The sequence below is a fragment of the Panthera leo genome, chromosome C1 (genome assembly GCF_018350215.1).
Source record: "Panthera leo isolate Ple1 chromosome C1, P.leo_Ple1_pat1.1, whole genome shotgun sequence".
NCBI lineage: Eukaryota > Metazoa > Chordata > Mammalia > Carnivora > Felidae > Panthera > Panthera leo.
Window position 1 is genome coordinate 48,789,015 of NC_056686.1, and position 22,501 is coordinate 48,811,515.

Genomic DNA, 22,501 nt, shown 5'->3' on the forward strand with positions numbered 1-22,501 from the left:
GTTTATGAGTCACAGTTTGCAGATGGCACTCTTGGTTCTCGGCAGCTATGAGCACAAGTAGCATGAGGCCTCAATAGCAGATTTTGCCAAAGACGACCCCCTGAGAATTAGCTGTCTCCATTTCTCTTGTGCCAATCTCTCCCTGGCAGAACTCTACTTCACAAACCCACCTTCGATAAATTGTGGCTGCCTTGGCAGGGAATTAAAGAGAGCTCGCGCTCAAGAATACCCTCATCTCCAGGTGATCCCTTTGTCATTGTGGAGGAGGCCCGTGCAACGATTCTCAGGGCAGCCTTCCTACAGTTTCTTACAGGGGAGGATGACCAAGGATCCGGCAGGACCCTGCCCCCCACCCCTTCCTACTTACTTGGCTCTCCACGCCTGCCCTCCCTCCAGCTGACAGGAGTGATTTCCTGTCTCTCAAGCACAGCATAAGGTCCTTGCACTTGGGATTCAGAGCTCCCCTAACTAATGACAGCTTTGTCATCATACAGCTGGGGATGGAGGGGGAGGGGTCACCCCTGCCCGAGGAGCTGCAGCTTCACAGCTTCTGTACTCCCTGCATTCTCCCTGGTCACTAGTCACTTCTAGGGCTGGGAAATAGCACACAGGAGACACGCAGTCATAATTGTCAACAGATTTGTACATTTTTGTCACCAGTTATACTCATAATGGATTTTTATTCTAGTGGGTTTTTTCATTAGAAAATAGGAATGATCAAGCCCCTTTGGAGAAAAGAGAGTATATTCTGAACACATAATAGTAATGATAAGGTTAATGATAATAGCAGTCATAATATTAATATCAGGAGCTACCATTTATTATTTACTATGGGGTAGACTAAAATCACTTCCCTCACGATTATACAAATTATCTTATGACAGTTTAAAACACGTCAGCAGTACTCCCTCTTTGTCTCTTGTTTCCTTTTCCTACCTTCCAGCGTTCAGTCATGTGAGCCCTGGCCATGTGTCCAGTAGGGCCCTGAGAGAAATCTTTAGATCCCTGCCATCTCGTTTCCTCTTTTCCACTGTGTCTGATGGGGACCCAGTGGAGGGGGTCTGATCTCTCCAGCTGTCTCTTGAAGCTTAAAAATGGCATCTCGAGGTCAATCTGGATGAGGTAAAGAAAGCATACAAACAAAAATAAATGTGGTTGGTTGGTTGGTTGGTTTCAAAAACAGTTTGGGAAACCTTAGGTGGGAAAGGAATCAAGCTCAGATTTTGCACTTTAGATAAAGTCTCATGTCTCTCTCAAGGGATTTATTTAAAATAAGGGAAAAGTCATCTCTGTTACATAAAATATGTGTGGATCAAGCACATCAAGATCAAGATCAAGCACAAGGCAAACATTTCTGTTTTCACTACATCATAGAGAAGTTTCTCTAATTGGCATAACAAGGTAATGCATAAATATATACATACATACATAATAGATGAATAAAATTGGAGGCATCCAGATTGAGAAAGAGGTTGTAAAATTGTCTTTACTTGCAAAGACATGATTCTTTATGTAGAAAATCCTAAGGATTCTATTAAAAAAAAACCAGCTAATGAGTTCAGCATGATCACAGCATACAAGATCAATATACAAAAACCAATTGTGTATCTATATGCTAACAATGAACAGTCTGAAAATGAAATTAAGAAAACAATTACAATTACAAAACAAGTAAAAGTACAATGGCATTACAAAGAAAAAAATACTTAGGAATATATTTAGCAAAAGACGTGTCAGGCTTGTACACGGAAAACTATAAAACACTGTTGAAAAAATTAAAGAAGACCTAAATAAAGTGAGATATGTTCATGGATTGGCAGACTCAATATTGCTAATTGGCAATTCTCCTCAAATTGATCTGCAGGTTCAATTTAATCCCTAGCAAAATCCTTAAACTGTATATATTTTTTTCAGTACTTGACAAGCTGATTCTAAAATTTATATGGAAATGCAAAGGACCCAGAAAAACCAAAACAATTTTGAACAAGAAGAAAAAAGCTGGAGGACTCACATTTTCCAGTTACAAAATTAAGTAGAAAGCCACAGTAATCAAGACCTTGTGGTCTTGGCGTAAGATTAGCTATATAGATCAATGACACAGAATTTAGTGTTTAGAATGACAACCCTATATTTATGGTTAATTAAGTTTTGACAAAGATGGCAAGGCAATTCTATAACCTTTTCACCCAATGGTATAGTCACTTGGATATACTCATGCAAAAACAATTAATTTAGATGCTTACCTTGAACCATAAGAAAATTAACTCAAAATGGATCTTAGACCTAAATGAGAGAGCTGAAACTATAAGACTTCTAGAAACAAGGATAGGAAAGTTAGAGTGGCTTGTGAGGGAGAGAGTTTTCCTGAGGAGGTAACACTGAGCAGAAAGTGTATCCCAATGAGGGAATAAGCTATAAAGGTCTGGAGAAAGAATATGCCATACTCCAGGCACGTGGAATAGAAGTTGCAGATGCTCAGAGGTGAGAATAAATTATGTATTCTTAGGACGTAAGGAGACAAGTATGGTGTGTTTTATTGTGATACTGAGCTAAACAAAGATCTCTTAGGCAGGACATGAATAGTGCTACTTATTAAGAGAAAATTAACAAATTAGACTTAAAATGAAAAGCTTCTTTTGATAATTAAAAAAATTTTTTTTTAATGTTTATTTTTGAGACAGAAAGAGAGACAGAGTATGAGCAGGGGTGAGGGGGAGCAGAGAGAGAGGGAAACACAGAATCCAAAGCAGGCACCAGGCTCTGATCTGTCCGCACAGAGCCCCATAAGGGGCTCGAACCCACAAACCATGAAATCATGCCCCGAGCTGAAGTCGGAAGCTTAACTGACTGAGCCACCCAGGTGCCCTGCAAATGAAACACTTCTGATTTTGGAAAGATACCATTAAGAAAATGAAGGGTTAAGCTACAGACTGGGGGAAAATATTTGCTAATCTTGTTTTGGGCAAAACCTTGTACCAGAAAACAGAAAGAACCCCAGCAGCCTAATAATCTAAAAACAGATAAATCAGAAGTAGGCAAAAGATTTAAACAGACATATCACAAAAGAAGATATATGGGTGGCCAATAGGTACATACAATTTGCTCAAATTCACTCATCATGGAGATGCAAATTAAGACATCCAGAGAGAGAGACCCTTACACACCCACTAAAATGGCCATCGTTAAAATGAATGACAAAACTAAGTTTTACAGAAGACTTAGAGTAACTGGAACTTTCGTGGATTGGTGTTGAGAGTATAAAATGTTGTCAGTACTTTGGAAAAAAGTTCAGCAGTTTTTTAAATAAAGTTAAATATGCACTACTGTTTGTCCAAGCAGTTCTAAAGCTAACTAGTTACTGAAGAGAAATAAAAACAATTTTGTTCACAAAATCACTTGTACACAAATGTCCATGGCAGTTTTATTCATAATAATTTTGAACTGAAGATATTCCAAATATCTTCATCAGACAAATGGATTAAAAGTAATTGTCTATTCATACACTAGAATATTAGTCAGCAATTAAAAGGACATGCTGCTGATTCATGCAACAACATGAATAATTCTCCAAAACATTATGCTGAGCAGAAGAATCCAGAGCACATATAGTATGCTTCCATTTCTATTAAATTCTAGAACAAGCAAACTGATTTATAATGGCAGAAAGCAGACCAGAGGTTGCTTAGTGTTTGAGGGAGAGGAATTGAGTGCAAAGTGTCTTGAGACTACTTATTAGGATGATATAAATGTTCTCTATCTTGGTGCTCAAGTAGTTACATGGGATTTTTCATTTGTCAAATCTCATCAACCTGTACATTTAAATTGCTTGTATTCATTGTATTTAAATTATACCTCTATAAAGTTGATTTAAAAGTAAAATTAAAAACTACCAGTAATGGGGCGCCTGGGTGACTCAGTCGGTTAAGTGTCCGACTTCAGCTCAGGTCATGATCTCCTGGCTCATGGGCCTTGTGTTGAGCTGTGCTGAGAGCTTGGAGCCTGGAAACTGCTTAGGATTCTGTGTGTGTGTCTCTCTCTGTCCCTCCCACACTCATGCTCTGTCTCTCTCTTTCTCTCTCTCAAATACAAATAAATGTTAATAATAAAAAAAAAAAACTACCAGTATTGACATAAGATGTAATAAACCTGAAACAATGAGAAATCTTAAAATAAATTTCTAAAACATGCACTAAACATAATTTTCAAGTTATAATTCCTAATAAACATTCAATGATTAAATATTTCCCATATGATATAAAATTTCAAGATCATATAAAAAGATATTAAAACTTAGCAACTTGTTTTATGAGCCTAGTAAAATCTAGATACCAAAACTGAATAAAAGTAGATTAAAGGAAAAAGAAAAAATAGGCAAAAATTTATGAACATAGGTAGAATAATACTAAACAAAATATTGGAGTATCAAATCAAGCAGCTTAATAATACTAACAACAACATCAACGATTAGGATTTATCACAAAAATGCAAGAATTGTTCACATTATAAATTTTTGAAAATATTGTAACCCACTTTGGGATGCAAAAATACTGATTCGAGGGTATATATTCATGCCATTATTTAGAGCAGTATTATCACCAATAGCCAAATTATGGAAAGAGCCCAAATGTCCATTGACTGATAATGGTATACTACTCGACCATAAAAAAGAATGAAATCTTGCCATTTGCAATGATGTAGATGGAGCTAGAGTATTATGCTAAGCAAAATAAGTCCAAGAAAGAGAGATACCGTATGATTTCACTCACTCATAGAATTTAAGAAATAAACAAATGAACATAGGGGAAAAAAAGAGAGAGGTAAACCACAAAACAGACTTTTAATTGTAGACAACAAACTGATGGTCACCAGAGAGAAGGTGGGTGTCGGGATGGGTGAAATAGGTTATGGGTATGAAGGAGGGCACTTGTGATGAGCACTGGGTGTTGTATGTAAGTGATGAATCACTATATTGTACACGGGAAACTAATATTTACTGTATGTTAACTAACTGGAATTTACATGAAAACCTGAAATGACAAAAATCAAAATAAAGGAAAATAACTCACTTTGGTTGCCTGGGTGGCTCAGTTGGTTAAGCATCTGACACTTGATCTCAGCTCAGGTAAAAGATCTCATGGTTCACAAGATTGAGCTGAGCCTTGTGTTTGCTCCACACTGACAGTGCAGAGCCAGCTTGGAATTCTCTCTCAAAATAAGTAAATATTATATTCTCTTTCAAAATAAGTAAATATTATATATATATAATATTTATATTATATAATATAAATATATAATATAAATATTATATATATATATTATATATATATTATTATATAATATAAATATTATATATATTATATTTATATTATATATATATTATATATAAAATCTCATTTTGTTAAACAATTTAAGAAGAAACAACCAAATAATCAGCTTAAAAGACAACTGAAAAGTGTTTGATAAAATGTAACACAGTTCTAATAAATTATTTTAGCAAGTTTCTCCCTTTACTCTTGAGATAATGCAATTAGACGAAAAATAAATAAAAATATGTTTGACTGTAAATATGGATAAGACTTCTATTATAGATAATATGATTATTTAAGTGTACAAATTTAAAAAAGCCAACCAAGAATCTGTTAGAACTACTAAAGGAGTTCAGTAAGTTAGCATGATATATGATTAATAAATGAAAATTGCAGCTTTCCTATTATCAGCAAAACAATAAAAACAATTTAGGAAGAAAAGAAATTACATTAAAAATTTACAAGCCAAACTGAATCCAGGATACCTAGAAATTAACCTAGCTTAAAGTATGTGAAAACTAAATGAAGAAAATTATAAGGTTTTAACAGGGGTTATTCAAGCAGAACTGAATAAATGTAAAGGGGTTTATTTAATTTTTGAAAGCTATTAATTATCACTAAATTCACTAATCCCTGATTTTATGGTTTCTCCTGAAGCAATGTTGCACAAAAGTTTAGGAAAAATTTTGCAAAGAATGCATAAAATTAAAATTCCCTATCAGGTTTTTACATATATATATATATATATATATATATATATATATATGGAAATAGGGAAAGAGAGAGAGAGAGAAGCAAATCTGGTTAGTTGCCTACTCTACACCAAAATTTCTTTTACTTCTACTAAGATTACCTTATATCTTACTCAGGGTAATGTACTCAGATAATAAAATACATTTCCTAACCTCTCTTGTAGATAGAGTGGTCATGTATTGATGTTATACTAACATCCCTAGGCAGGGCTTCTAGAAAATCTCCTTAAAAGAAAGGATGCTTAGATCCCATACCTGCCTACTGCTCTTTTCTTCTTTATTTTTCTTGCCTGGAACACAAATATGCTGCTGGAGGTGAAGCAATCATCTTACAATCATGAAGTAATGACATGATGATGAAAACCATACCCAAGATAGTTGAGCAAAATGTGAAAAGTCTCTGTTATTGATGTCCAAGGGCTGCACCAGCCCTGTACTTTTTAGTTTTCTGTTATGTGTGAATGATAAATTTCTCATTTCATTAGGCTTCTATAGGCAGTTTTCTGTTATTCCATGGCACGAAGAAGAATGCAATCCCTAACTGTAAAATGCTTCAAAGCTACAATAATTAAAATACTGTGCATTGTGATATTAATGCTAGAATAGGCAGGGGAATGAGTGGACAGTCCTGAATTTACACTTGTAAAAATATATCCATCTATCCATCTATCTATAATAAATAACATATATATAATCATATGTATGTTATAAATGTACATATACATGTATATTTGATAAATTATATATATATTTGATAAACTTTATATATGTATATTTGATAAATTATATATATATGTATATATTTGATAAATTAGACATTTGAAATCAGTACCATGTGTGGGATAACTCATTTAAGGCAGCCAACAGGAGTGCCTGGGTGGCTCAGATGGTTAAGCATCTGACTCTTGATTTCAGCTCAGGTCATGATCTCATGGACCTGAGATGGAGTCCAGCATCGGGCTCTGCACTGGGGGTGAAGCCTGCCTGAGATTCTCTCCCTCTCCCTTTGCCCCTCCCCCACTTGCTTTCTCTTTCTTTCTCTCAAAATAAATAAATTTCTTTCTTTCTCTCTTCTCTCTCTCAAAATAAATAAATCAATAAATCAGCCAAAATTTGAAGAAAGGTTTCACCAGCTCTGATTTGACCATTTTTAAAAATATTCCCATATTCTGAAAGCTGGCCCCTTTCTGTCTCCACAGCTGCACAGTGGTATCCTGTTTTGGAACACGGCTGCTCTCTGTACAATCAGCTTCTCATGTTACAGAGTGTTCCTAACTCATTGTCCTCCATTATGGAATGTGCTCATCCTTGGTTTTCATCACAATCTGCCCATGGGAGTCTTTGTCCTGTCCTGCCTCAAGTCGGTGCCACACAATTGGACCTTTCACAATTGGTAAAATTCTTGCTGATTAACTCCTTAACTCAAAAGTCCATTTTCCTGATAATGTTCAGGATTTCATCCTCTGTACTCCTTCCTGCCATCCATTTATGTTGATTGATTAAGTCAGAAAGCCCAAGATTTTCATTTAGTTCTTCTAGCACCCTTGTCATTTAGTCCATTAGTATTTGAATAGTGGATTTTAAAATATTATATTAAATTTTATTGCTTTTTGACAAAGGCAGTTCAAGAATAATTTCTGAATATCTTATAGAAACCATAAAATGTCAGAGTTACAAGGGCCCTTAGAGATCATCTGCTATTACCTCTTATTTTACAGATGGAGAAAGTGCAGCTCAGAGAGGGGAGTGATTTGCCCATTGTTGCATATCTTGTCAGTTAAGGTGCCAAAGATAAAACAGTAGAACTTTCTTGATTATCATTTTAATTTCCAGTTGCTTGGGTTTTCTTCCTTGCTATTGGAGGGATCACCCTTATTTATTTTTTCCTTGTTATCTTTAGGGGATTGCTATTCTCCACTGTTAAGAAAAGATGGGCTAATAAAGACTAATTCCAATTTCTTTCCCAATCCTTTCACTTGCTCTCCCCAGGACACAAGGAATGATTTATCAAATTGGAGAGGTGGCAAAAAACTGACAACTCTGCCAACTAGGAGCGAATCATTGAGATGGCATTTTAGCAGTGTTGGCCTATCTTTCTCATTTTTGTGAACCACCTGGTTCTACACATAGTGGAGACCCATGCTTCCAGACTCTACACTGTAAAGGGATCAAGCAGAGATTGGTCTTTGCTCCATCACTGCCAGGTACAACTAGGTCAGAGAGTCAGATCCACATGGGTTCTGATTTGTGTGTTTACTATGGAGGTATGACACCTTATCATACTCTCAATTCAACTTGACTAGGAATTACCATGGAATTATAGCCTAATCATTATTTTATTTCTTGTGTTTCTTCATAAAAGACTAAAAACCTGTAGAGAAGAAGTGATGAATTAGGGTTGTCCTCATAGCTAATATTCGCTTCGATTTTTGAGTACCTAACCATGCATCATCTTCGATATGGACTTCAGGGAAGGATGCCAGAGATGGGAAGTGCATAGAAGCATACGATAAGTAGGCTGGACTACCTGGTTAATTACAACAGAATCCTAACATGCAAATTTGGATACATATTGTTGTTCTTAAAGTGCTTCTATGACTTCTTGTGCCCTAGTGTTTTCCAAAGGGATGTGGCTACCCTGGGGGCGTATAATTTGGTGCTGAGGCATAAGAAAAACATGTTAAAATATCGATTTCTGTTTATTTTTTAAAATAAGCTTTCTAATTTTCTTTTTGCGTATTTTATAACGTACATAATGCCTTAGAGCAGTACATGTAAGTTTATATATTAATTAATGTGCGTATATCAGGAGTGAGTGTCCCAAAACATTGACTTACTAGGGTAAGTGATGAAGCAAAGTTTTGAGACAACTGGTCTTGGATTTCAAATTCCTAGTGTGAAGTATAAGTTCATCTGTTCTGATGCCTGTTTAACCCTTTAGCTTCATTTCTTTCCAATCTTCCTCTTGGCAATCACTTTTGTAATCAGTTATTCAATATATTGAGGCTTATTCTATGTCAGGAATCGTAAGAGGCAATGGAGAACATTACTGAAGAAGAGTGACATAATCCTGTGCCTCATTATGGAATTTACTTTCTACCTGGGACTAAAGGGGGGAAATCTTATCTTACCTGGGGGCTCAGGGAATGCCTTTCTTGAAAAGTGATGTTTGGGTTCTAAAGGATGAGTTCTCTCTAACAGTAACCAGTTACTGGAAGTTCCTAGAATTTGCCAGTGTCCCACATAAGGCTCCTTGTATGGATTAATCCTGCTTTCCTGAAAGCTTTCCTTCCAGTCCCCATGCCCATTCTTTCATCTAACTTCTCATTCTTGTATTAGATTCTGCTGGAAGCCTGATCCTTCTTTGTACTACTTATATTATAGCACTTACTCCATATATTAAAATTCTGTGTGTGCTTATTGGCCTTTTGCACTAACCCATGCCTCCTTCTTGTTTTCCACTGGGCAACACATTGCTTGGAGTATAATATGTTGAACTGAATAGAAGCTCCCTAATGATCAGACATATAAAATAATTTCTTATGCTATTTGTTTGCATGAAATGTTCTCTGTGCATGGAAAGTTCTCCTTTTATTGACCTGTTTAAATCTGAGTTACCCTACACAATTTCACCCTCTTGGGAAAGCCTCCATTAGGCCACATGAGGTGGTGCTCTTTACTTCCTTTTTAAACTTTCTAGGTTGGCAGAGTATATAAGCATTCCACAGAACAAGTAATAAATGGTATTTTAATTGTGTGTTTAGTGGTCTGTTTCTACCGCAAAATCATGAGCAGATGGATGGGAAGAACATTTTTTATTACCTTTTTATTCTTTCCTAACATCCAACACTGAATCTAGTGCTTAGCATGTTCTCAAAAACTATTGCTTGAGTAAAAAAGAATGCGTGGTACTGTCACAACCTATCAAGCAACTCTAACACTGAGATAATTATGATGGAGCAGGTAAGAGCATGCTAGGAGGCATGTGTATGTGCGTATGTGAACACGTGATCCCATCCTCCTAGTGTATGGCTAACAGTTAATGAAAGGGAGAGTGGCAACCAATGTATGTAATCTGTTTTTAGTTTTTGCTCGTTTATTGTCTGTCTCTCTATAATTTAAAGCACACTGTGAAAGAGTGCTTATTTACTGCTATGTCTTTAGTTCCCAATCATGCCTGGCACATAGTAGTAGGTAAATTGGTTAAATGGATAAATAAAGCTTATTTAAGGCTTGATATGCATAGTTTGTCAAGCATCCTGCTTATGCTTACTCATTTAATCCTCATAGTAACCCTGTGTTGGAGATTAGTAAACTGAGATTGGAAAAATAAAGCAATAAGCCCAAAGTCCCCTAGCTCTTATGTGCTGAGGCAGCCACTCAAGCCCAGAACTCTCTGGCTCCAAAGTCTACATTAAGAGTGAAGGCAAATAATTCTTACATTAAAAAAAAAATTGCCCTTGGGTACATTTCTTAATTAACCCCATCCCTGTTTTTAGAGGAATGAAAGCTGTGAATGAAGAATAAATTGTATTGCCTTGTAAACTGTGAACTGCTAACTTGTGAAGTGAGGGCAAATTATTTGTGACCAGAACATGATTCCAGCCCAGACATGGATAGATCTCACAACAACTTGGAGACAACAGAAGAGGAGAATTATGTCCATACTTGAACCCAATCTTTCCATACTTCATTTCTGGGGGACTGACTGAAAAGCAAGCTTTCTAATGCAGCTGGCTAGGCTGGGATCTTGTCCAAATGCTTGAAAGTGACTTTGATTTTTGGTTGTTTGGTGTCTAACAGGCGGAGAAGAAGACGCAGGCAAAAGCAGGCTCCTTTGACATTACCTTGCAGCTGATGGTCCAGCCTCTGTCTGACTTTGGCACTTTGTCCCAGAAACTTCCCCTTTTCTTCTGACCTTATATCCAGAATCAGTTTTGCTTCAGAGTGATAGCAAGGCTCTCTAGGCATCCATGGTTGCCAAATGTAACCAAAGACAAATGTGAAAGGCAAATGGATTCAGGGTGACATGTACTGTTACTTTCTTGGCCATAGACATTGTATGGTGTGAGGTTATATGTGGTTTCCTTGGCAGCTTTCCGGGTCTGATCTATGGCAATGAAACTGGCAGATGAGTAATTGTGAATGTTCACACAAGAGTGTGCAGAGAAAGAAAATCTCTTGAAGCAAAGAAAGAAATTCCAACTTTATCCGTTCTTGATCATTACATACATGGTGTGATTCAAATGCATTTAATATATTCATTTACTATGCCCCCACTGTCCTGCAAGCATATACACACAGGGAAGTGTGTACAGTCTATAAGAACATGATTTTTTAGCAGAAACCTTAATGAAATGAGCCATGTGAAGATTTCAGGACTGGCTATCAGGCAGGGATATGTATAAAGCTCTGAAGTGATGGCATGTCAGTGTGTTCTAAGAGTAGTAGGGAGTGCAGTGTAGGAGACCAGAGCAGAAGGATTGAAGGGATTAGTGGTAGGAGGTGAGGTCCAACAGGAAGCCAGGGTTTAGAGAACCATTGTATCTACTTGTCAGACCTTTCTAGTTCATGTAATAGAAAATCCCTGGGAAGATTCTAAGCAGGAGAAGGTATGACCTGACTTTTGTGTTAAAAGCAGCACTCTAGTGGAGAGTGGAAAATAAACTTAGGGGAGGTGAGAGCAGAAGCAGGAGGACAAGATTCTGTTGCTGCCTTCCATGGGAGAGCAGCACTGGCTTAGACCAGAGGGTGGAGATAGGGGTGGATGGCAAAAAGCATAGGTTTCAAGGTGCATTTGAAGGTGGATCCTGAAGGATTTCCCAATAGACTGCATACAGAATGGGACAGGAAAAAAGAAGCTGTTGTCAGCAGAGTTTTGGCTTGAACTGAGTACATTAAGGTAGGAGAATAGGCTGAGAAGGGGGTGAATCTGATTTAAAGGGGAATCAAGAGCTCTCTTTCAACACATTAGGTTGGAGACATTCATTAACCATCTTAGGGAGATGTTAAATGGGCAGTTAGACATATAAGTCCAGAATTCATTTGGAGCTAAAACTAAAAATTTAGTAGTTAACATCATATGCTTAAAGTGATGGAATTGGATGATACCACCTAGGAAGTAAATGCAAGTAAAGAAGAGAAATCCTAGAAAAAAGGACTGACCCTTAGGGTACTCCAATAGTTTATTAACAAAGGCCTTATTCAACCCCAAATCATTCACCCTATCCTTGGGTGAACCATGTTCTATGCATAAGAAGGTTTCAGAATTTATAAGACAAAGACTTTGCCCTCAAGGAAGACAGGTTGATGTACTGCAAAGAATACCACCAAGGAGCACTCATCCTACCCTACCTCTTACCATATGTGTGATGTTGAATAGACTAATCTTTTTGATTTTCAGTATTTCTATGTTACAAGTGAGCTACTAAATAACTATGTCATGGTAGATTTATGAGAGTTAAACTACATATCAAATGCATGACTTTCTATAAATCCTAGTTTTTTTCTCTCTTCAAAGAATGCTCATTGAGGGCATGTTCCCCCATAAACTTTCCACCTAATTTAGACTACAGACTGCATAAATGCAGGAAACACTTCTATCTTATTTTGTTATGTAGACAAATCCTAACATCATTGGTACCCAACACCTATTTGCAGAAAAAATCTGTAGAATAGATTAAGTGCATTTGCATAGGATGCAGGTGCCTGGATACTTAGATGAAAGTTTACATAGTTTATATGCAGCCCAGTCTTTACAATATAGTGATACTCTGAAGGAAAAGACAATCCAGTAAAATACCAAATGAATGACAGAATTTTTTTGCAACACTGTGTTTGTATACAATTCAAATATGCTGGATTACTTTTGGGCTGTTTAGAGCAAAGCAGTGCATCCAAATGAAACAAATATCTAATTCAAAAAACAGTATAGAAAATTTATTGAAGTTTTCTTAAAAATTCAGTAATGACAAGTGTCCAACAACAGCACACAGTGGCATTTCTGACAGATCTTTATTGTCTGCAGTACCCCAGTCTCAGATCCCTACGCTTTTTAATCCTCCTTTTACCATGGTCCTCCTTGCTCTCTTCTCAAGCCTAAAACTCTGGACAAATAAAGATGGTATTTACTTGTGCATTTTTGTTCCTTTAAATGAAAATAGATTTAGCTTCTGCCAGTGTGTCTGAGTGCCCTGCCCTCAGATCACACCTACCAACCACCTTTATCGGCCCTCCTGACAGAGACCTTTCTTACAAGTCAAAACAGAGAAGGCTTCCAATGGCTTGAGTTGTTTTATAATTCTTATGAGATCTGTTAAAATGATTGATTATGGAAGAAAACACGTCTCAAAGGAATAAAAATCTGAATAGAACTTAAGGCAGTTTCATGATTTCTTGGGGTAAGTTAAAAGAGCAGAGGATGTGTGAATGGCCCTTTTCTCACTGGCTTCGGCATTCTACCTTCTCACCTGTGTTCATGTCCTTACCTGCATTAGTCTGCTAAGGCTGCTGGGATAATTACCATAGACGGAGTGACTTAAACAACAGAAATTTATTTCCCATAATTCTGGAGGCCAGAAGTTCGAGGTCAAGGTGTCAAGGGGGGTTGGTTTCTTCTGGAGGTCTGTCTCCTTGACTTGTAGATAGCTGGCTACTTCTGTGTCTTCACATGGTCTTTTCTCAAGGTGTGTCTGTGTTCTAATCTTTTCTTTTTATAAGGACGCAAGTCATACTGGAGTAGAGCCCATCCCAGCAAACATCATTTCAACTTAATTACCCTTCAAAGAGGTATTCAGGGTTAAGACTTCAACATATGAATTTTAGACGGTCACCATACAGTCTACACACTTGTGTAGAAGGCTTTCCCACTGCTGTTTCTCTCTGTTCTCCCATCTTGGGAAGATATGGGAAGCCCCAAGAGCACAGTGAGTTAAACATAGATTTTGAGTTGGTCCTAGGTATGATTAACAATTGGGCATTGCAGTGAAAAGAGATTTGCAAAGAGCATTAACTGTACATTTTACCAAATTCTAAGTTCTAGAATTTCTGCTTCTTATTCACAACTTATGAATGGATGAATGAAGAAAAAAGAGCCTCCAATCATATTGGCATTTACTTCTGAAACAACTTATTTTTTACTACTAGATGTCAGGAGTCTCTATTTCTTTCAAGAGGCTGACAAAAACTTCTCTGTTGAGTTGGGAAAATCTCAAAATCAAGCTGCCAGATCCTTCCTTTTGCCCTGAGAAGCTCTGAGGAAGAAAATAGGTCAGCATAAGCTAAGGCAATATTTCCAACTTGACAAATTGGTCTCTTTGTGTTCTTTGGCTGTACTCAATGACAAAAATTTAAGAACAGTGTTCAGATGAAGGAGGTAATAATCTGCCTGTGTCAAGTTTGGGGCTTGGCTTGATTCTGTGTCATATTTAAAAAGTGACATTGGCATAGCAAGACATCCTCAGAAGTTGATTGACTGGAATAGGAAAAGGCTGGAAACCAGGAGGCATTTAGAATGGTGGAAGAAATTTAAAATGTTTCACCTGTTAAAAAAAGGGGGGGGGGTGGGTAAAAAAGTAAAATTATCTCTTTTTACATATTTAAAAGAGTATCACATGGAGGAAAGAGGATATTGAATCTATGTGTCTTCAGAAGGCAGTTCTAGGACCAGTGCATGGAAATATCAGGGAGCAGACTTGGGTTCATGATAAGGAAAAATTTCCTAAGTGAGCTGCTCAACGATGCTTCTAAAGGTAGGAGGAGGGTTATGACTGATATTCATTGTGCTCTTCATATTTTTCTGTATTTTCCAGTTTTTCCTCTCTAAGGAATTAAGATTCATTGTTATAATCAGAGAAGAAATCAAATATGTGCTGTAATCTAAGGAGAAAGGAGAAGTAACATTTATTAAGAAGATATTATTTGCCCAGTATTTGACATATGTTACTGGATAAACCAGTAATAGTCTGAAGTTGGTTGGGTATACACATGAAATATTTGTTTTTTACCAATTAATGCCCACCTCCCAGATGTGCCACTTATACGATCTTTTATTAACTTTTGTGATGAGTGCTACAATTTTCTGGTCACTTTAATTATTAAGACTTCATTCCAGTACATTACTAAATTCTAAACTAGTTAACCACCCCCTTCTCACCTTTTAGCTCAAGCTTAACCCATGACTCCTGGGAACTATAGCTATGTACTGTTGTGTGTGTGTGTGTGTGTGTGTGTGTGTGTGCAGGGGGCGTGATCCATGTTTACACACTTTCAGTTCTTTGTCCTTGTCCATCCTCTTCTTGTTCTACCTCCTCATGAGGAATGAATTAGGGGAAAGGAAACACATTTATGTTTAACTGGGTCTGAAGTTCTATATTTTGTTAGGTGTTGCTACTCCTCTTCAGGACGCGAATTGGTCTGTGTGGCAGGTGTCCAAATGCAGGCTCCCTTGTAGGGCTCATGTATATGTTCTCACAGTTTCAAAATTGGGATGTACCATTTCTATTTTAATTCTTTCCTCCAGAAAAATATACCTAAAGCAATCCCATTGAGAGTACACCTTATTCTCTTGCAGTCAGAGTTCCCTATGGCTATGCAGAGGTGCTCTTTTGTGTGGCACTGGCAATATGACTCCAATTCACCTTCTCTAGAACCTTTGGATTCCTAGGGAAGTTGCCTGTCATTACCACTTCAAGTGGTGGCATGAGTCTGTTTGAAATCTCCGCTTAACACTGCCATCTTCCTCCAACCCTATTTTTCTTTAAGAGGCACTCAGGAGATAAAAAATTCATTGCATAAGCAATTGTCTAACCAGGGAATGAGACACAAGTTTCTCCTTCTTGAAGGTACTCTTGTTACTTGGCATTGATTCTCTTGGAGCCTTCCTCACTGACTTTGGGAGGAGGAGGCCAAAGCAGCAACATTCCCCATTCTAGGCCAATTGCTTTAACTCCCACGATGCTTTCTTTCCCCTGTGTTATTTTCCTTCTTCGTTTCTGGAGAATAGGAGATCTGATTGATCATAAGTGGTAGCAGAGGTGTTTGCCTACTTAGCGCGCCCACCAAAAGGCCCAGTCGTTAGTAGTCTTTTCAGTGTTCTTACTCTGTGATATTGGATAATGAACACTTTTTATCCCTCTGTTTGGAGTCCTACTCTTCAGCTCTAGGGCAATAAGAAAAATTCTGTTTACTGTACATGTTATATATATGATCCCATTTAACCGTCATAAAAAATTATGAAGAAATACTGCTAGTTTATTGACAAGGAAATTGAGACTCCATAAGGCTAAGAAAGTACATAATATCACTCCCAGGGAGGGGAAGAGCCAAGGGGTAACCCTAAACCTAGCTGATTTAAAGGTTTTATTTATTCACAATACCAGTGGTGGCCAACTATGTAGCATAGATTAAGAACATGCTTTTGTGTAGAAGCTCTGTTTTTACCATGCCCAGTCATCTTTGAGACTTAGGTTCCTCCTCTTCAAAAGAGTGTAAGTATAGTGTCTAACCTCAGAGAACTATTTGGAAGACTAAATGTGCTAATAAATCTCAAGTTCTTAACCCTAAGCCTAATATCTTATAAGTGCTTGTAGAGATTGTATTATGCAAAGGGGTCCCACGTACACACACTGCTAGTGTAAATCTACAGTAACGTTTCCAAATGGAGAGAAAGCACACACAAGGCTCTGGATTCTCATTCTGCAGAGAGTTAGGTTAGGCAGACAGCACTACTGGATGCACCATAAAAAGTGTTCTCATAGGTGGGGACCCTGCCCCCACAACATTCTTCCTCTGAAAAGGCAAGTGGGATAGGGACCATCTAACTGACTTCTTGCTTATAAAGGGAGGATGTTCTAAGTATAGCCTTTGGTATCAGCCTATTTCTGTAGAGGTCAGGAATGTTGAGATGACTTCCTGTAGAACTACTAACAAGAGTAAGGAAATGAGCTTTCACAACCATTCCAAATTTGCCTCTCCTTGGAGGTTATAACATTTGCTATAGTTTTGTTAAAAATGGTACTAATCCACATATTAATGACAATAATAATATACACGGAGCTCCTCATAAGTAATGAGCTCCCTATTCCTGGAAAGTGTTCAATGGAAGGCTGGGTGGCCATCATTCAACCATGTAAAGAAGGAATTCCAGCACTGGGTTAAAGGCAGAAGAGATATCTATAGATTTACATTCAACTTTGGATTTCTCTCAGTCTGTGAGTAACTTGAACTGATTGCATGAATCCAAGCTTTCCTCCTTGGCTTAAACCACTCCGCGCTGTTTCCATTTTGAGCCAGAAAATGTACCCCATCCCCAAGGGTGTCCAGTCCATCTGCACCACTGAATGGGAATGCTGACAAAGAAGAAAAACAGAGCCCATTTCTTGAGCCAAACATACCACATTTGTCTTTCTCTTCCCCAAATATGAAGACAGTTTATTTAGAGAGCCCAATGGCTCAGCTCTTGTTATATATTATTCCTAATAGACATGCCTGCTCACATCCATAAGACTGCACTGTGGGGGAGCTATGAGATTATTCCTTCCATTTTTTCTGGAGCATATTTAATACAGATGCAAGCCAGATCTTTGGTAGTATGGCAAAATCTCCTCAGAATGATCAATTCTTTCTGCTCCAGAACCAATGGGCATTCAACCTTGCCTAAGAGAGGTACTCACTGGATAAATTTGGACTCCCATATCACTATTTGTTACCAAAAGAAACACTGTTCTAGGCCATGCACACATAGCCTCATATTTCAGGTTTACAAAGACTTTTCAGGTTGGTTTAGTGTGAACTGCTGGTGAACAAATGCATCTGTGAAAGTTAATGTCCTGTACCTTAGCCCAGATGAATAAATCCATCTCTTTATTGGCACCATGAAGACTTGCCACTTTCTGAACATTTAAAGTTCTTTTTATGCATTGGGAGAATTTTTCAGCCAAGACCACCTGATTTCTGAAACAGAGATTTTGTGTGTTCCCAGTTAAATAAAAAAGGCAAAGATGAAAAATTAAAATAATAAAAAGAAAGAAAAAGAGAGAGAGAACGCCAACTAACCACACTGAAAAACATTTAAATCCATTTCTTTATGGACTAAATTTCCTCAAACACAGAAAAAGCCAAGAAGTTGGAAGCTTGTTTTTTCTTTCTTTTTAAAATATTACTTTCTTTCAATTTATTTTTATATTGGTAGATGATGTGAGACTCATTACGTTTTATAGGCCTGAACAAAATCTTACAATTTCTTACTAATATTATGCAATGACATAATGCCATTTGTAGAGGTGTCACATAAAGCAATTGACTTTTACTGGCTTCTGATGGCAGGACTTGCCATTTTATATTCTGTTTTATGTAAGCGTTTTCCAAATTTATCGACCTCACAGGATTTCTCGAGTTGCTTAATTATGGTAGGAAGAAGATATCTTTGTGGCCTGATACAAGAGCCTATTAAAGTCCCCTTTAAAAAGAGAATGTAAGAATGGAGGAGGTAAATGCAACTAACATTTAACGCAAGCTTACTCTGGGCTGGATGCTAGAATGTAGGGATAAAAGAAGGAGCTTCTACCACAAAGTAGGCACTGCCCTGAGAATACTGTTTCTTAATTTCATAGATGAGCAAACTGAGGCTCAGTTGTAATGCCCAATGTCACAGCAGGTATTAAGTACGTGAAGGTGCTAGGGTATCCACTCAAGTCTGACTTCCAGTCCATCCTCCAGAGTCAAAAAAGACAGCAGGGTTCACATCAAAGTGGAACAGCCTCTAAGGGGAGCTCCTTGAGTTATTGCTTTGAGATTCCTATCCAGGGAATGAAAGCTCAGGGGGATCTATCCAATGAATTAAAAATTGAAAAGTTTTGTTTATCCTCATGACCCCTATACGTTTGTTTCCAAAGTTTAATTAAAAGAGTTCTATATCACACCAAGGAAACAAGACTACATTTTGTAGAATGTTATTTTTGAAAATGTATGCAAGATGTGAAAGCTTTCGTTGGAGCTCCTCAAATCCTGATATTCCGTCCACATGTTACTGAGTTCCACCTCTGGGGAGTCTGTCTCGTTCTCCTCACCTAGTCCTGCAGTCTCCACATTTGGATCAAGCAGCACATCTTAAGTGTGGAGAAAGACGTACCAGGGATATTGGTAGGAAAAGGAATCCAAGTAACACTGAATGATGGAGTATTATTGCTCTCTCAGACCTAAAAGTTTCCCTAATCAAGCTTTTTATTTTTATATTGGAGGAATCTGAAGCCCTAAAAGAAGAAGTAAAAACCTACTTGAAGCTTTTGTTTATAACATTCTGCTGAACCATCCCCATCAGTTGGAAATATGCTTCACTGTGGTATAAAAAGTATATATAATTACAAACTGATGCCCTGGTTGCTAACTTCCATTTCTTGGGAAAGGCCATGGTCCCTAGAAGTCTGAGCTTGCTCTTCTCGTGTCAGTTACCACAGGATGTTATGGTTCTATCTTGTTAGCATTCACTTCATTGTTTTCTCTGTGTTTCCACCACCCTTTGCTCTCTCAGTGGTCTTTAGGACCATTTTTTTTTTTCTTTCTCTCAGTCCAAAATGAAACAAAAATACAGATTTGAAGAAATGCCTTACCCCTGTGGTCAAATTCTTGGATGCATGTATGCAGAATCCCTGAAAATTGGGTAATTCTGAGACTTGGGGGAAGGAAAGAGAGAAGGTTGAGAAGTGAGTTACACAGGGGAAGGACATGTGGAAGGAACTTTACAGGATTTCTTTGAGAGGTAGGAGTGACTTTACTTAGGGGCCCAGAGAGCAAATACTAGGAATACAGAAAAAGCTATCCTTGAATATCGATATTCCACCTGATGACAACATGCCCTTCAATCTTACTGGGCATGGTTAGTCCCAGTCAATGTGAGTTGACCAAACAGAGAGAGGGATGTTGGACAAATTGGTGAGGACAAGGTCATGGAGGAAGATCCTGACTCCCTGGCCAAGGTGAAAACAAACAGAACCAGTTGTAATTTCCCTGTGAGTAGTGCAGTAATGACGATACTCACACCATCACATGAGATATGATACTTGCTCTCCTTTTTCTCTATTGTGAAAAACTAGTGGGAGAGCTGTGTCATTCCCTGTGTATCCCTAGCCAGCTGTTATAGTTTGTCGTGTGCAGCAGGCACTTGGAAAAAGTTTGTTGAATGAGCAAGCCAATGTATGAAGTAATTTGTCCAAATTAATGCAGTGAGTTTAATGATCTGACTAGGATCCAAACCCAGGGCTCCAGGTCCAACTCCAGTGTTTCCACCAAACATTTTCTATCTTTTTATAGGTTAAGAAAGGTGGATAAAAAAGATGAAGGACAGAACTGCTTTGATTGTAGGAGGGGTTGTACAGAGTATAGTCAAAATGCACTTCTCTGTTCTAAACGCTGATTCTATTCTGCCCAAGTAGCAAGGCTATCCCCTCTCAGTCAGTAATGCTGGCTCCCAAGAAGTATAACTTCTTCAACACAGAGTATCTTTGAGGAACATTGACCAAGTAGAGACTGCATTACGATATTGAAGATAGAGGGTACTTATGGCTTTGAGACTTAGGATTTGAGTTCTTCTTTCTTTAGGTTAAGATTGCTTCCTTAAGAGCATATGGCTGCAGAGTTGTGGTCAAATCTAAGTAACTCCAGTATCAGCTGGGAGAAATGAGCATTCCCTGCAGATTACAGCAGTGTCAGCTGTTCTACTAGTTCAATCCTTAAAGATGGAAGAAATATTAAAGACCATTTAGTCCAGTGGTTCTCAATTGGGAGTAATTTGCCCCTCAAGACCTATTTGGCGATATCTTCAGACACTTCTGATTGACAAGGAGTGGGTGCTCCCAACATCTAGAGGGTAAAGGCCACGGATGTTAAAGATCCCCCTGTGCACAGGACAGCCCTCCACAACAAAGAATTGTCTCGTCCAAAATGTCAGTAGTGTTGCTCTTAAAAAACTCTGATCTAGTCCATATGTTTGTCCAGAGTAGAATTCATCTACAGTGACTCTGATATGCAATTTTCTAGCCTCTGATGGAATATGTCAAGATCGAGTGATCACTGTTTCACTGGCAGTTGTTCTATTATTGGGCAAATGGTAGTTTAGTTGCTTGTCCTTGGTGCTCCCCAAATGCTGAATGCATATCATCACATTGTTTCATAGTTACTTGATTCTGTGTCTTTCTCATCCATTAGACTGTGAGCTCTCTGAGGGGCTAGATCTAATTCATATTTATCTTTGCCTTACCAGCTTCTGCATGACACCTTGTGCAAGAAAAATTCTTTGGTAAAAATTCAGGGAATAAATAAGTGAGCAAAAGATTAGAGGTCGTACATTCCAAGGTATACCATATTTCAGGACTGAAATTCTCATTATTTTTACTTTGTAGGTAATGAAGCTCTAGGCAATGAAACTTTTCTCTTGCACTGGGGGTGGGAGAGACAGACCACATGTTGCATCAGGCTCTATTTTGCCTTTTCCTCTAGGCAATCCTTGTGATCTTGGAAAACTATACATATTCTTACTTTGCACTTCTCTTTCACTGGATGCAAAATTTCCTATAAAAGTGCCGACACTGGGGCAAATGGAAAATATTTTATAATCAACAAGTTTAATTTGCTGAGTGCTTTGCATTAAAATCACTGAAGTAGGTTGGGCTGGCCAATTCCCAAACTCCATTGCCAAACTGAGAAGCATTTTCTCAGTCTTGCTTTAAATGGCCATGAGCCATTGGACCACTGGGCTTGGACCAATATTAGAAGGAAGGAAAGAGCATGGAAACCAATTCTCCTGTGGGGTTGAGAAGGCCAGAGTAATTGACCACACTTTTCCAATTTTAGTTTAAAAGTCTGTAAATAATAAGGGTAATTCACATTTCTAAAGAGCTTACATAGGACTTTTACATCTGTCTCACCTTCTCAAACTGTAATAAATGTGCACCTAGGAGGTAGATGTTCCAGGAAATATGTACACCACAGGATAAGTATGACATAATTTTTTTAGGGAATCAATTGTTTTTTTAAAGAAAGATGTGGGACAAATAATTTGATATATTAAAATATGAATAATTGTGGAATAAAATACACCATCAACATGATCTTTTAGATAAAACTAATTTAAAAAAAGCTCAATGTGGGGGTGCTTATAACTATATCCTTAGACCATTATCTTATTTATGTTTGTAAGAAAACAGTTGAAAAGTTGACACAGTTGCTGTGACACACATTATCTCCTTTAATTCACAACTCGCTTATTCTTCTTTTTCTGGAATTTTGTCCTCTCTTGTTAATCCTTCAAACACATCCATTTTTGTTTGTTTGCTTGTTTGTTTGTTTAACTTAAATTCAAGTTAGTTAACATGCAGTGTAGTATGGGTTTCAGGAGTAGAACTCAGTGATTCATCACTTCCACATAACACCCAGTGCTCATCCCAACAA